Source organism: Colius striatus, chromosome 4, assembly GCF_028858725.1.
Source record: "Colius striatus isolate bColStr4 chromosome 4, bColStr4.1.hap1, whole genome shotgun sequence".
NCBI lineage: Eukaryota > Metazoa > Chordata > Aves > Coliiformes > Coliidae > Colius > Colius striatus.
Genome location: NC_084762.1, coordinates 43,565,815 through 43,577,225, shown reverse-complemented (window position 1 = coordinate 43,577,225; position 11,411 = coordinate 43,565,815). Strand labels below are relative to the sequence as shown.

General features: G+C 42.6%; 1 protein-coding gene across 2 annotated transcripts in view; it reads left to right on the top strand.

Annotated features, from left to right (window-relative positions):
- Window positions 1-2,930: 2,930 nt before the first annotated feature.
- RALBP1 (ralA binding protein 1) overlaps window positions 2,931-11,411 on the top strand; it is a 33,912-nt gene continuing 25,431 nt past the window's right edge. For both annotated transcript variants that reach the window (XM_061995638.1, XM_061995639.1), the window contains exon 1: window positions 2,931-3,074. The gene's annotated coding sequence lies outside the window, so the exon portion shown is untranslated. The remainder of the gene's footprint in view (window positions 3,075-11,411) is intronic.

Genomic DNA, 11,411 nt, shown 5'->3' with positions numbered 1-11,411 from the left:
GGTCTCTCTAGTATCTGTCCCAAAACGATGGCTACTTTGATACCTGGCTCCCAAGCATCCTGTCCCACTGGCTGGGCTGGCAGTAGCCCGCTGAAACACAGACCCACACAATGTGCCAACGCTCTGTCCGGTCTCCCTTTCCCTGCCTTGGGTCCTTCTGCTACAAATCCTGTAATAGGTCTTGTGCCATCCCAAAATGCTCTTCTGCTGCATCTCAGGAGCCCCATACTCCCAGAGGCAGTAACCTCGGTAACTCACAGTGATGGTTGCCATGAGGCAGCCCTGTCAAGGGCTCATTTCTCTTGAGTACTGTACTGGAGTTCCCTCAGCCACCTGCCATTGTGCCATGGTGCTCCTTTGTGCACAGGGAGGGACATTGATAACATAATCTATCATTTTGCTAATCATAATGTGTGTTGGGTTTTGCAAAAGGAACATCTTTACCAAGATGTGCCACGAGCTCTTGGCATGACATCTTTCACCAAGCAGCACGTTGCTGAAATTGCTACTTACATACTCAGGAAACCACGCTTAGACAAAAAATGTCACAAGGAACAAAGCAAATCAAACCTAAAATGTAAGGCTGACAAAGACCCAAATTTTCTCATATCCTCTTCATCGATGAAGTATTTTTCAGTTTTCTTGTTACTGCAAAGATCTTGGAATGGTGTGACTCCATCACAGTGCTCATGGGAGTTGTGTAGGCAGAGTTCAATGTCACAAAGCTCTTTTGGTTGTCTTCTGCTGTGTGGAACTTCTTAGAAATAAGATACTTTTTCCTCCCAAAGGCATTAACTAATTACTACTTCTAGGCTTTCCTTTGTATATGCAGGCTCTCATTGTTTTGCTTGTGTGTTTCCATATGTCACCAGTTTCTTTCCTAAGCGACACCTCTTTATGACTGCTGCGTGTATTCCTTCACTGCTAACGGGAATTACATTGTGGGCTTAAAACTACCCAATAGTACAGCCCATGTAGTCTCCCGTCTCCAAGACAAATTCTACCCCAGAACTGGCTTTTTTTGAAGTAGCAATTAACTGAGAGGGAAAGGGAAGGAATTATTCATTCACACAGCTCTGTGTTTTCCTTTTATTTTCCTATACAAATGCTTTATAAAGCTCCCTTCTGTTATTATTTTATTATAGTTATGCTCAGGTACATAAGCAGGACTGAATTTCAAAGCAGAGAGCTTATCACCTCAGAATCCTTGCTTGACTTTGTCCTTAACACAGTAAGAATTTACAGAGTTAATGTGGGGCATGGGAGGTGTAAGAAAGTGCCTGGGTATGTGGAAGTAGGCCTCAGATCAGGAGAAGTTTTGAAAGGCAGAAGTTATCCAAATGTATTTCAAGTGGCAGTCAGTTGGTGTAGTCAGCACTGCACACAATCACTTGTCTTAAAAAAGAAAGAAAAGGGAGAAGATTCATTCTTGTTCATTAGCAGATGGGCCCATTGCGTGCAAACTTGTTTTAGCAACAGGGTCTGATAATGCTGATTCTTCAGAGCCCTGAGCCTCTGGGGACCCTTACTTGGGATAGAGATCCTCACAAAAAATCCTCACAAATTACTGTGGGATGTTACTGAAATAACCTCTCTTCTCTTGCCAGAAGTAACACAGCCTTTGTATAACAAAAACCCACGTTATGTTAAAAAACAAACCCGAACCAGCAAGGCCTTGTCATTACAACCGTTTCTTGTGAAGCAGAGGAGGTGGTAATTTGGGAGTTGCACGGTTATGCAATACACTGGGGAGACAATATCTCTGTGCTCCAACACTAATCGGAGTGTTTACAACCCTCCCTTTTGTATTTTTCTACTGAATAGCACAAATTCCTGTGGGGGACCTTTTACATTATCACAGGAGGTTACACAAAGAGCCCATTTGACTGGGACTAAGCAGCATTGAGTCTCAGGCGAATAAATGAAGCAGGTGGCACGCTGCCACTGCATTAATTTGCCCAATAGCCCAGGGATTATGTCTGAGGCTGTGGGAATGAATTGGCCTGCTTCTCACTGAAACAAATTCCCTCGTTGATAAGAAATCCTGAAAAGAATTCAAATTATGCAGGTGCTTAACGTAACAGAAAATCGCATTGTAAGAGACAGAGAATGCAAAATCCCACTTAATGTTAGCGTAAACAGGATGCCGGTTGAGATGAAGATGTGTTTTTTGGCACAGGTTCGTCCCGAGCTGCATCCAGAGCATTTTATTGCATTCCCGAGAGTGGCAGAGGCGTTATGTAAGCTGAAGCCGACATCCCTGGCCGTTAAGTTGGTCGGTGGCAGCTGAGGCTAGTCGGAAGGCAGCCCAGTTGCAAACATCTGTGTCAGCTCTTGCAGGGCATCAGCGGCCTTTGATGTTCGCCGACTTCCCGCTGTTCCAAATTTCACCTCACAACAGGTTTGGTCACACGCTGCTTCAATCACCGGTAACGCTTGCATTTCCCTGTAGATCTGCCCAGAAGAGCCATGGGGCTCAGAGCCCCTCTGCCCTCAGCGGCTTCGGGGTGCTTTGCAGTTATTTTGCCCGTTTTTTCACGCCGAGAGGCCACTCGCTGATGCGGGAGCGGCGCGGAGCCCCTCGCGGAGCCCCTCGTTACCCCCTGCGTCACGACCACAGCCCCCCGCACTAACGTCCCGCCGCCGAACAGACACACTTAAACACCGAGGAACGTAAAGTCGGGGGGGCGAGGGGTACGCGAGGGGCAGCGACGGCTGGGAGCTGTAGTCCGGCGGTGGGCAGCCCGTCAGGGGCCCCGACGCTAGGCGGCCGCAAGGGAGCCGCGGGGCCTACAGCGCCCGTCATGCCTCGCCGCGCTCGCGCCTGCGCACAGCGCCGCTCCGAGCGGCCGTCAGCGCACGCGCCTGCCCTCCCCCGGGCCGGGCCGCTCCCCCCCGCCCCCGCCCGCCCCGAGCCGCGGAGCGAGCGGCGGCTGCGCCTGCGCCCTGGGCCGCTCGCGCCGCTCCCCGGCCGTCCTTGCCAGGCGGGCGGCGGAGGCGCAATGGGGCGCGAGGCGGAGCTCCGCGCGTGAGGCCGAGGCGGAGCCGCTGCGCCGGCGAGCGGGACCCCGACGGTGAGTGCCCGCGGGCAGGGGGTTCTGGCCCGGCCCGGCCCGGCCCGGCGCGGCCCCCTGCCGTTCCCAGAGTGGGGCGCGGAAGCCGCTTCCGGGCCGGCGGCGGTGGGGGGTGGGTAACGGCGGCGGGGAGCTGCCCCCTACCTCAGGCGCCGCGGACGGACTGGGGGGGGAGGGGCCGTCCCGGGCTGCTCGGGGGCTGGGGGAGAGGCGGGGCCGCTGGGGAGCCCGCCCCGGCTTCCCCCCTCACCTGGCAGGATCAGCTCCCTCCAGCGACGGGGCGGCTTGGTTGGGCCAGGCCTGCCTCCCTTCTTGCCTCCCTTCTTGCCTCCCTTCTTGCCTCCCTTCTTGCCTCCCTTCTTGCCTGCCTCCCTCCCTCGGCAGAGGCGCGGGGGCACCGCGCTGGGGACAGGCCGCGCGTCCCAGCGGTGACTTCTTGGTCGGGTTGCGCAGGAGTGGGACCCTGCCCCGACCCCGGCCCCGGGCCCCAGCACCAACGCTTGTGCTTAATGGCCTGGTTGTCCCTCCGGCCCTTATGGGAACGGACGTCGTGCGCCTCAGGGTGCGCACCGGGATCCTTGCGCGTTTTCTCAAGCGTTTGTGCACTTAGACTCGTGCAGGGGTCATTGGAGCTGACCCCAGGTTTGCTGGGCTATGGGCAGGCTTTCTGCGAGGTTGTTTTTTCCGGGGGGGGGAATTCATGGTGGGGTTTTTTTTTATTTTTTAATTCAGACGTCAGCTAGGGGTCACGTCTTAAAAATTGGAAGACTCTTACCATTGCTGTCATTTTTGTGCATCAAGGATGCTTAACAAGATTCTAGGGGTGCTGTGTTTTCTACCTATTAACATCGTTTGGAAGGTGTGTGTTGCTGCATGTCATGTGTCAATGTGTGATGCACGAGGAAATAAGCAGATCTTACCTTTAAGCGTTTCTATATGTTAAAACAAACGACCAAGAAAATACCACAATCCGTATCGATAATTTGAAATATCAGTGGCTTGGATTTCCCACGGTTCAGTGTCTCTTGAGGTTAACGGTCATCCTTAATGAGAAATAATAATAACAGGCCAAGTGCTTTTGACCAGTTGCATAAACCAGGTGGATTTATGAAAGTCTTTTGTTCCAGCACAGTAAAACAGCTGTAATTACATTCTTACACCTTTTTCTCATCTGGAAATAGCTTGAAGCGCTTGCCATACATGTCCAGCATTGTTGTAATGCACCCATTCAAGGGTGATGTTAAGACTCTGATGGATGCAATGCAGGACTGTAAAAAATATGAATTTATGAACGAGCTTAAGGAAAAAATAGGATAGAGTTCCCTTAGATTTGGGTTTTGATGTCATTTGAGGTGTTGCATACACCTTCTGATGAATGATGCCATATGGCTTCTTCAGTTTGTTCTAGTATGGGCCATATATAGTATAGTTATGCAGGCAGTGTGATACATGCTATCGAAAGGCTCTTTTCTACAGAGAAGTAAGACAGAAAGAAGAAGAAAAGCTTCCAAACTGTTGTCGTTTTGAATGTTTGAAAATGACTAACCTCCCTGCTGTCATGCTCCAGGTAGCTAGGTCAAAAATAAGGTGATTCTTACCGAGAAGCAGGGAACTTTATGTTCTCTGTCTAGGGATCTCATTTCTAACTTTGAGAAAATAAGTTTTATTGTTTAGAGAGCCCATATCTGAAGTAGAAGATGGGAATAGCTGACTCAAAATTTTAATACTCCAGTTGCTGCTCTGACGTTATTCTTTCGTAGTTAAGGAGTATTCAGTGGTGGGAGGGCATATTTGGTTGTTTGGTTTGGGGTTTTTCTGCCCCCAATAGTAAGGACTTTGCTGTAAAAGCCCTGGTGTGATTGTAGTTATACAGGGAAGAAAATTTTTTCTGTAGCTTATTTCCATTTCTGTATGCACATGTCTATACCAGAATATAATGTTTTGGTATTGCAATAACTGCCTTGTTTCTTCAGAGCTGCATAGCATAATTTTGTAGATGCACTCAAAGCAAAACTGCTATGCACATTGTGTACGTTCTGATCTTAGCTGTACCCTTTAGGCACTTCCCTAGTATGTTTTAGCTGTACAGGTTTTAATATACTTTGAGCATATGCTGCTGTTTTTTACAAGCTATTTTTAGACTAACGGGGAAGATGCTGCTGTTTATTTATAATAAATACCAACAAATGCACATCTACTTTCCTTCTGTAAAGCTTGATGTCATGTAGCTGACCTCAAAATGTCAAAACACAATATATTATGACATTTATCTTCAGTTTATTGTATGTCTAGTGTAATCTACCAAGCTTTTTCCCTAAACCAGTACACTTGATCAACGTGCATCAGTCTATGATTCGCTACCCTTAAAACTGGCCATGATTTGCCATGTGCCTGCTTCAGATTTTCACCTAAATAATTCATCAGCTCTTTTTACTCTTCACCAGAGCCTCATGAACCATAGTTTTCAACTTGTTGCTAAAATAAATAAATAAATATCACATATGAGACCATAGTTGGGCTGGAAGTAGCCTGTGGGAGGTTTGTACTTAGGCTACATCCTCAACCATGGTGGGGTTGAGATGTGATTTCTGTCTTAATAACAGGACAGTTAGAATCACAGAGTCATAGAATGATAGAGGTTGGAAGAGGCCTATAAAGATCATCTGTTCCAAAAGTTATTATTATTACAGACGTCTTCTGCCTACCATGGCTGAAACCAGAAAGGTAAGGATGTGGGTTCATTTTTATCCTTCCCATCCCAGTCATCCCTCACCTTTTGGACTTGACATCAAGGAATACAAACTCGGTTGAAGCTGTGAAGGTATAGCAGAATGAAACAGCCTTTGATGTTGTTGGCAGCAACAGCAAGGCTTCCTCTCTGAAGAAGAATAACATCAGGGATCTGATGCTCTTCACTTCCAGTTTTTCTTTAGGCTGCAATAGAAAGTGAGGGATGACTGCTTACCTAGGACAGGTGCTGGTAAGCGGGGTGGGGAGTGATATATAATTGCCTGAGTAAGGAGTAGCGATTCAATAAGTAGACCTGCACAACATTCAGCTCAAATATATCCGAAGATATTATAGTTTATCTTGTCCTGTTACTACAAAAATATTTCATTTAGTTTTTCATCAGTAAAGTGCTGTGGCAGTTTTGAACTAGTAGGGAAGAAATTGTGAAAAGGAAAAATACAAAGTACAGTGGCTCCAGTGGACAAAGTAGTTAAAGGTAAAACCCAAAGAAAATATGCTTGTTGAAAAATATCGGGGAAATATAATTGGAGTCTTTAGTGCTGTTTATTATTAGTTGTGCACCGAATAAGCAGAAGGCATCTTTTTTCTTGTCTAATCTTTGAATTCCAGTTATGCGTGGGAGACTGAGATCTACCATTTGGAAAACATGAGATCACAATGTTAAGATGTGATCAGATCACTGACTACAAGTAGTTTTTCCTTTGGTCAGTAAATAAGATGTATTTAAATAGAGGACATGATTTGGTATTTTTCCCTTGTGTAGCTTCTGTAATACGGAAGTGCAGATAATGAAAGTGTCCCAGTTTCTCCCTGAAGCTGCTTGGCATAATGTCCTGACTGAAAAATAGCAACAAATTATTTAGTAAACACAGAATTTTATAATAAGAAAGAAAAAGTCCTTACCAATTGCTAAACCAATAAATCTGGTTAAGTATAGTGACCTGTTTAATAGGGCAACTTAATGTGGTATCTAGCCCAGTTTAAAAATGTTAGTAGAGAAGATGTTATGTTTAGGTTTAATCAAATTTTGTATTGTCTTCTATGTGCAGAATGAAATAATGCAGTTGTTCTGATATAATAATTACTGAAGAGCATCATGTAAGTTGCTTCATTCTCATTGATGTGCCCTTAGTTTGTCATCTGTCCATTTGTTTTTAGTGCTGGGAGGCTATATAGAAATATAAACCTTAAGCAATCAGTGCAACTGTAACATTTGTTTAAGAGGAGGTTTATGATCCTTGGTGTTAGAGTTAGATTTATGATATGACCTCGTGGGCAATCCCTGGCTTACTTCCATCTGGGCTACTGCCTTTCCTGGCGGAAGCAGAGAATGGCTTAAGGATTCTTGCCAGCTACAGCCCAACACTCAGCAAAGCACTGGGGAAGACCTTGTATAAGTGTGCAGAGATAGACGATTTTAGCTTCTGGGGGAGATGTGTTTTTGCAGCAGTAGGTGATGCGCTCTACTTCAGTGCAGTGGAAGGGGCAGCTTTTCAACTAGTGGGAGCAGATTTCTCATTTCCACACTGCTTTCTTTATTCTCTTTCTTGCTCACAAGGAACAGTGCTTTTTTAGACTAGCTATTTTGGTCTCTGGGGAGAGACACAAGGAGAGAAAGGGATGAGAGATGACTGCTTGCATGAGGTGGGAAGGGGCCAGATGGCTGCTGTAGAGGAAGAGTGAGGAGCCAGTGCTTGGTGGTAACGTTTGACATTCCAACTAGAATGCCAGTTTGGACCAAACTGAAAATTATTTAAGGAAAATAAATTTAGTTTCAGGTTGGTTGTTTTGTACATTTGCTAGCAGTGAATAACCCTTCACTCAAGTAAATTCATATAGTTGTGTATCAATAAAATGTATATTTGTTTCATTTTTGTCCTGTGTAGTATGAAAATGTCAGATGTTCCTATGATCTAGCTACAGCCAGCGTGTGAAGTTTACTTCCTGTTTTACAGCTTCAGTAGGATCCTTGGGCTTTTGTATTACGAATACCTGAAAGGAACTCTTGGGACTAACCATAGATCTCTGGTACTACCAGAGCTTGAGCTGGGTATGTGGTTTTTGAAAACACACTATATGATGATTGTTAACTTGATGCTTGCGAAAAAAGAGCTATCACAGTGACAAAAATTGCATCTTTTCCACACAAAAATTAGTAAGCATTCTGCAAGGATAGAATTTCTCTTTAAATCCATACCCAACTTTGAAAATAGGAGTTACATATACAAGTTAGAATGTTTTAGTGCTTTTTTTTTCTATAACAACTTTTGCGAAATGTAACATTTAACTTAGTCTAGTAATTAGGCTTATTGCTACTTTTAACATTTCTGGTCTGTCCGGGTGTGCTTATTAAATATGAACATCACCAGCCAAGGTGGAGAATTTTTTTTTTATGTTGCAATGAAAATAAATTTTCACTGATTTTTATAAGCATGAATTAGATTGAATGCTAAATGTAATTTCTAAAACATAACAGCAATGAAACTGTCTCATTTCATGGTATCAGTAATGTTTTTCTATCATGTTACTATAGATGTCCATATTTCTTGGTTATTGTTTTCCTCTGTCCAATACACTGCTTTCACATACTTAATATTTGGTGTACTAATTTAATATTTCCTGATGTAAGGTAATTAAATTGTCAGATATCTTACTATATTTGTAATAATCTAACTCCAGAAGATTTTAGTATTGTGAACCAAATGCTATATAAAAGCATAATGCAAGTCTGTAGAGTACTTAAAATAGCTTTTTAAAAAAAAATGGAAGAAAAGTATCATTTAACACCCTTCTCTTTTAATTTCCAATTGTGGTGACTTCAGAGGAGATGCCATTCTTTTAAGATACTCTTAAAGAGCTTTGCAGATTTGTTGAGATTTTTAAAAATAGTTTAATGGAGTGAAAATGTAAGAGCTTGGCAAAAAACAACCAACAACCAAAACAAACCAAAAAAACGCTAAACCAACTGATAGAATAGATGTGCTCAGAAACCCCTTGGAGTATTTCAGTCTAGGAATTTCAGCTTTTATTATTATTTGGATATTTTAACCTTTACAAATACTGCAGATTTTCTTTCTGTTGGCCACTCACAAGCTAATCTCAGATGCAGAGATCTTTCACAGGTCATGCTTCTGAAGTTCTAACCCTGAAATTTGAGGTTCCACTTCTCCAAAATTTATTCACATGATACCACTGTTGATGCGTTTTTATCAGTCATATCTCGAAAAGGATTTTAAAAGTTATTGGAGGAAGTGAAATGCAATTTTCCATCTGAAAGAGGAAGTGATGAATATGTAGAGTTCTTACTTTGTGGTCTAGGTGATTCAGTACATTCCTGTAACTGACATATTAAGAAGATGATTCAAATCTAAGTTCCTTGACAAAGATAATTAAGAATTAATTTTCTGGCAATGACCTCCACAAGCATATCTTGGAATATGCCAAAATATCTATAGTCTGTCAAAAAGCTATGGAGAAGTTGCATCGGTTGTTAGCTGCAGCACTTCTTTTTTGGGTGCTACAATTTTACGGTGTTTTTGTTTATTTTTTTGATAAAACTGGCTTACAGTTTTCTGTTACGGTTGTCTTCTTCTGGGTGCTAGCTCTTTGTAATCCTTTTGTAAATTTGTTTTTAATATCATATTTCAGTCAGACTTTCAAGACATCTAAAATATGCACAAATGGGTGTCACAGAAGTTTGCAGTTATTGTGTGTCATTTGAACAATCAGTCACAGATGGAAATTCTTGATGGGTAATTACCTTTGGTCTGCTTTAGTACTTGAGAGCAGGAATTTCACCACTCTTAAAATGGCCTCATACTGAGAGAGGTAATTTATTTTCTTTTTGGGCCAGAGAAGGGCAATGGCAGTATCTTGTCTTCTATGTACTTGGGTTTCCATTAAACTACCTACTCTAAATTTATTCCTAGTATTATGATCTTTCTTGTGTAGGGAATGCCGCATGACGGATTTGGGAATGGCAGTCAGAACTTGTTTGGTTATGAGCTATCAGATACTGCATTTTTTTTGCCAGCTGTAAAGCATAAGTATTTTTAGTGTCTGTTTCTGTTACTATTCAGTTCATTTTTGTTCTGTTTGGCAAGTAAATTGAAAAAGCAATTAGTGCATATTCCATAAGGTGTGGGGTATTTCTGTGATACTATAAAGGAGACAGGATTGCTGAAAGTTGCTGCAGTAGGTGCTACAGACTGAAATGAAGCTTGTTTTAGAAAATATATGTGAATTTAATTTTAAATTCTGAGGATATCTGTACATCTATTTAGAGAGTAATTGTTTCACGTGAGTTGTATCATAAGGCTGTTTGGCTCTGTAAATTGGCATAGGAGACAAATATTATGAACTAATGGATCCTGCTACTGTTTCAGTAGTGAGTGATGGAAGTGATCAGTCTTCCCCACAGCTGCCTCTGAGAGGGCTTTTGGTGGCTGTGGACGCATAGCCCTGCTGCAGAGCCCGGCTGCAGCAGCAGAGCCTTTCCCTGCTGGCTACTGCCCTGGGCTGCTGCTGCCGCACCTTGCCTGCCTTTATTTATCACTGTTCACATGCATGACATTTTGCAACATCTCAGCCCTGGAGGTGGTGATGTTAATCATAATTAATAATCTACTGATCTTATCAATGTTTAAATTGACTTTCCCTTTGGATAGTGGGAGAATCTGGGGCAGAGATGGGAAACAAATTGTTATAATCAACTCTACATATGGTACTGAAAAAACAACAATAAATTTAGAAATTTACAGAAAGGATAAATACATCACGTGGTCTTCTTGAAGAGTTGTTATTGGCATTGATGAAAATATGTCTGAAAGGAAGAGACAACATATTCATCTTCTTGGGTGGAAACTTAAAAACCATGGTTAAAAAATATAAGATAATTTTCTTTTACATATGGCATGAGTTTGACAGACATTGGCACTGCCATAGATGTGAAGTAGATCAATAAAACTATTATTTTGTTGGCATGGCTCAAAACATCTCCAAATGAAGTAAGCTACATCAAAAGAAAAATCTTTTGGTGAGTAAAATTGTATACAATAAAGCTCTGCTAAAAACTGTGCTGGAGCATGGAAACATTTTACTTCTATCTGTGCCCTCGTGAAAACGTTTGCATGCAAACCAATCTCCATTTGATTTTGCTCAGGATGGGCCTAATAAAACAACTGGTGAAGGCAGAAGGGGAGACTTTACTTTGATTTCTGGGTCAATAGCCATTGATATTAGCTTGATAATATAAAGGGCTCTTTAAGACAAAACAAAGGTGCTGCAGGTAAACGTAGTTTTCAGATAATCACCAAAAATAGTCAGCAGTTATCAGATAATCACTCAGAGAAGCTGTTATATAAACAATTTTTCTAGATCAAAGTCTCCTTACCTTTTCTTTCTGCTGTTAATTTGAAATGGGTTTTATCTCAACCAGCATATTTCCACTTTGCTTTGATATTCACTAGAAGTTGGATATGATTTGCCTATGTTACATTGGAACACACAGAATTCTAAACATGCAAAAAAAAATTGTACATGGAACCTCATCCTCTGTGTCGTGTATCACACTATGAAGACATTCAA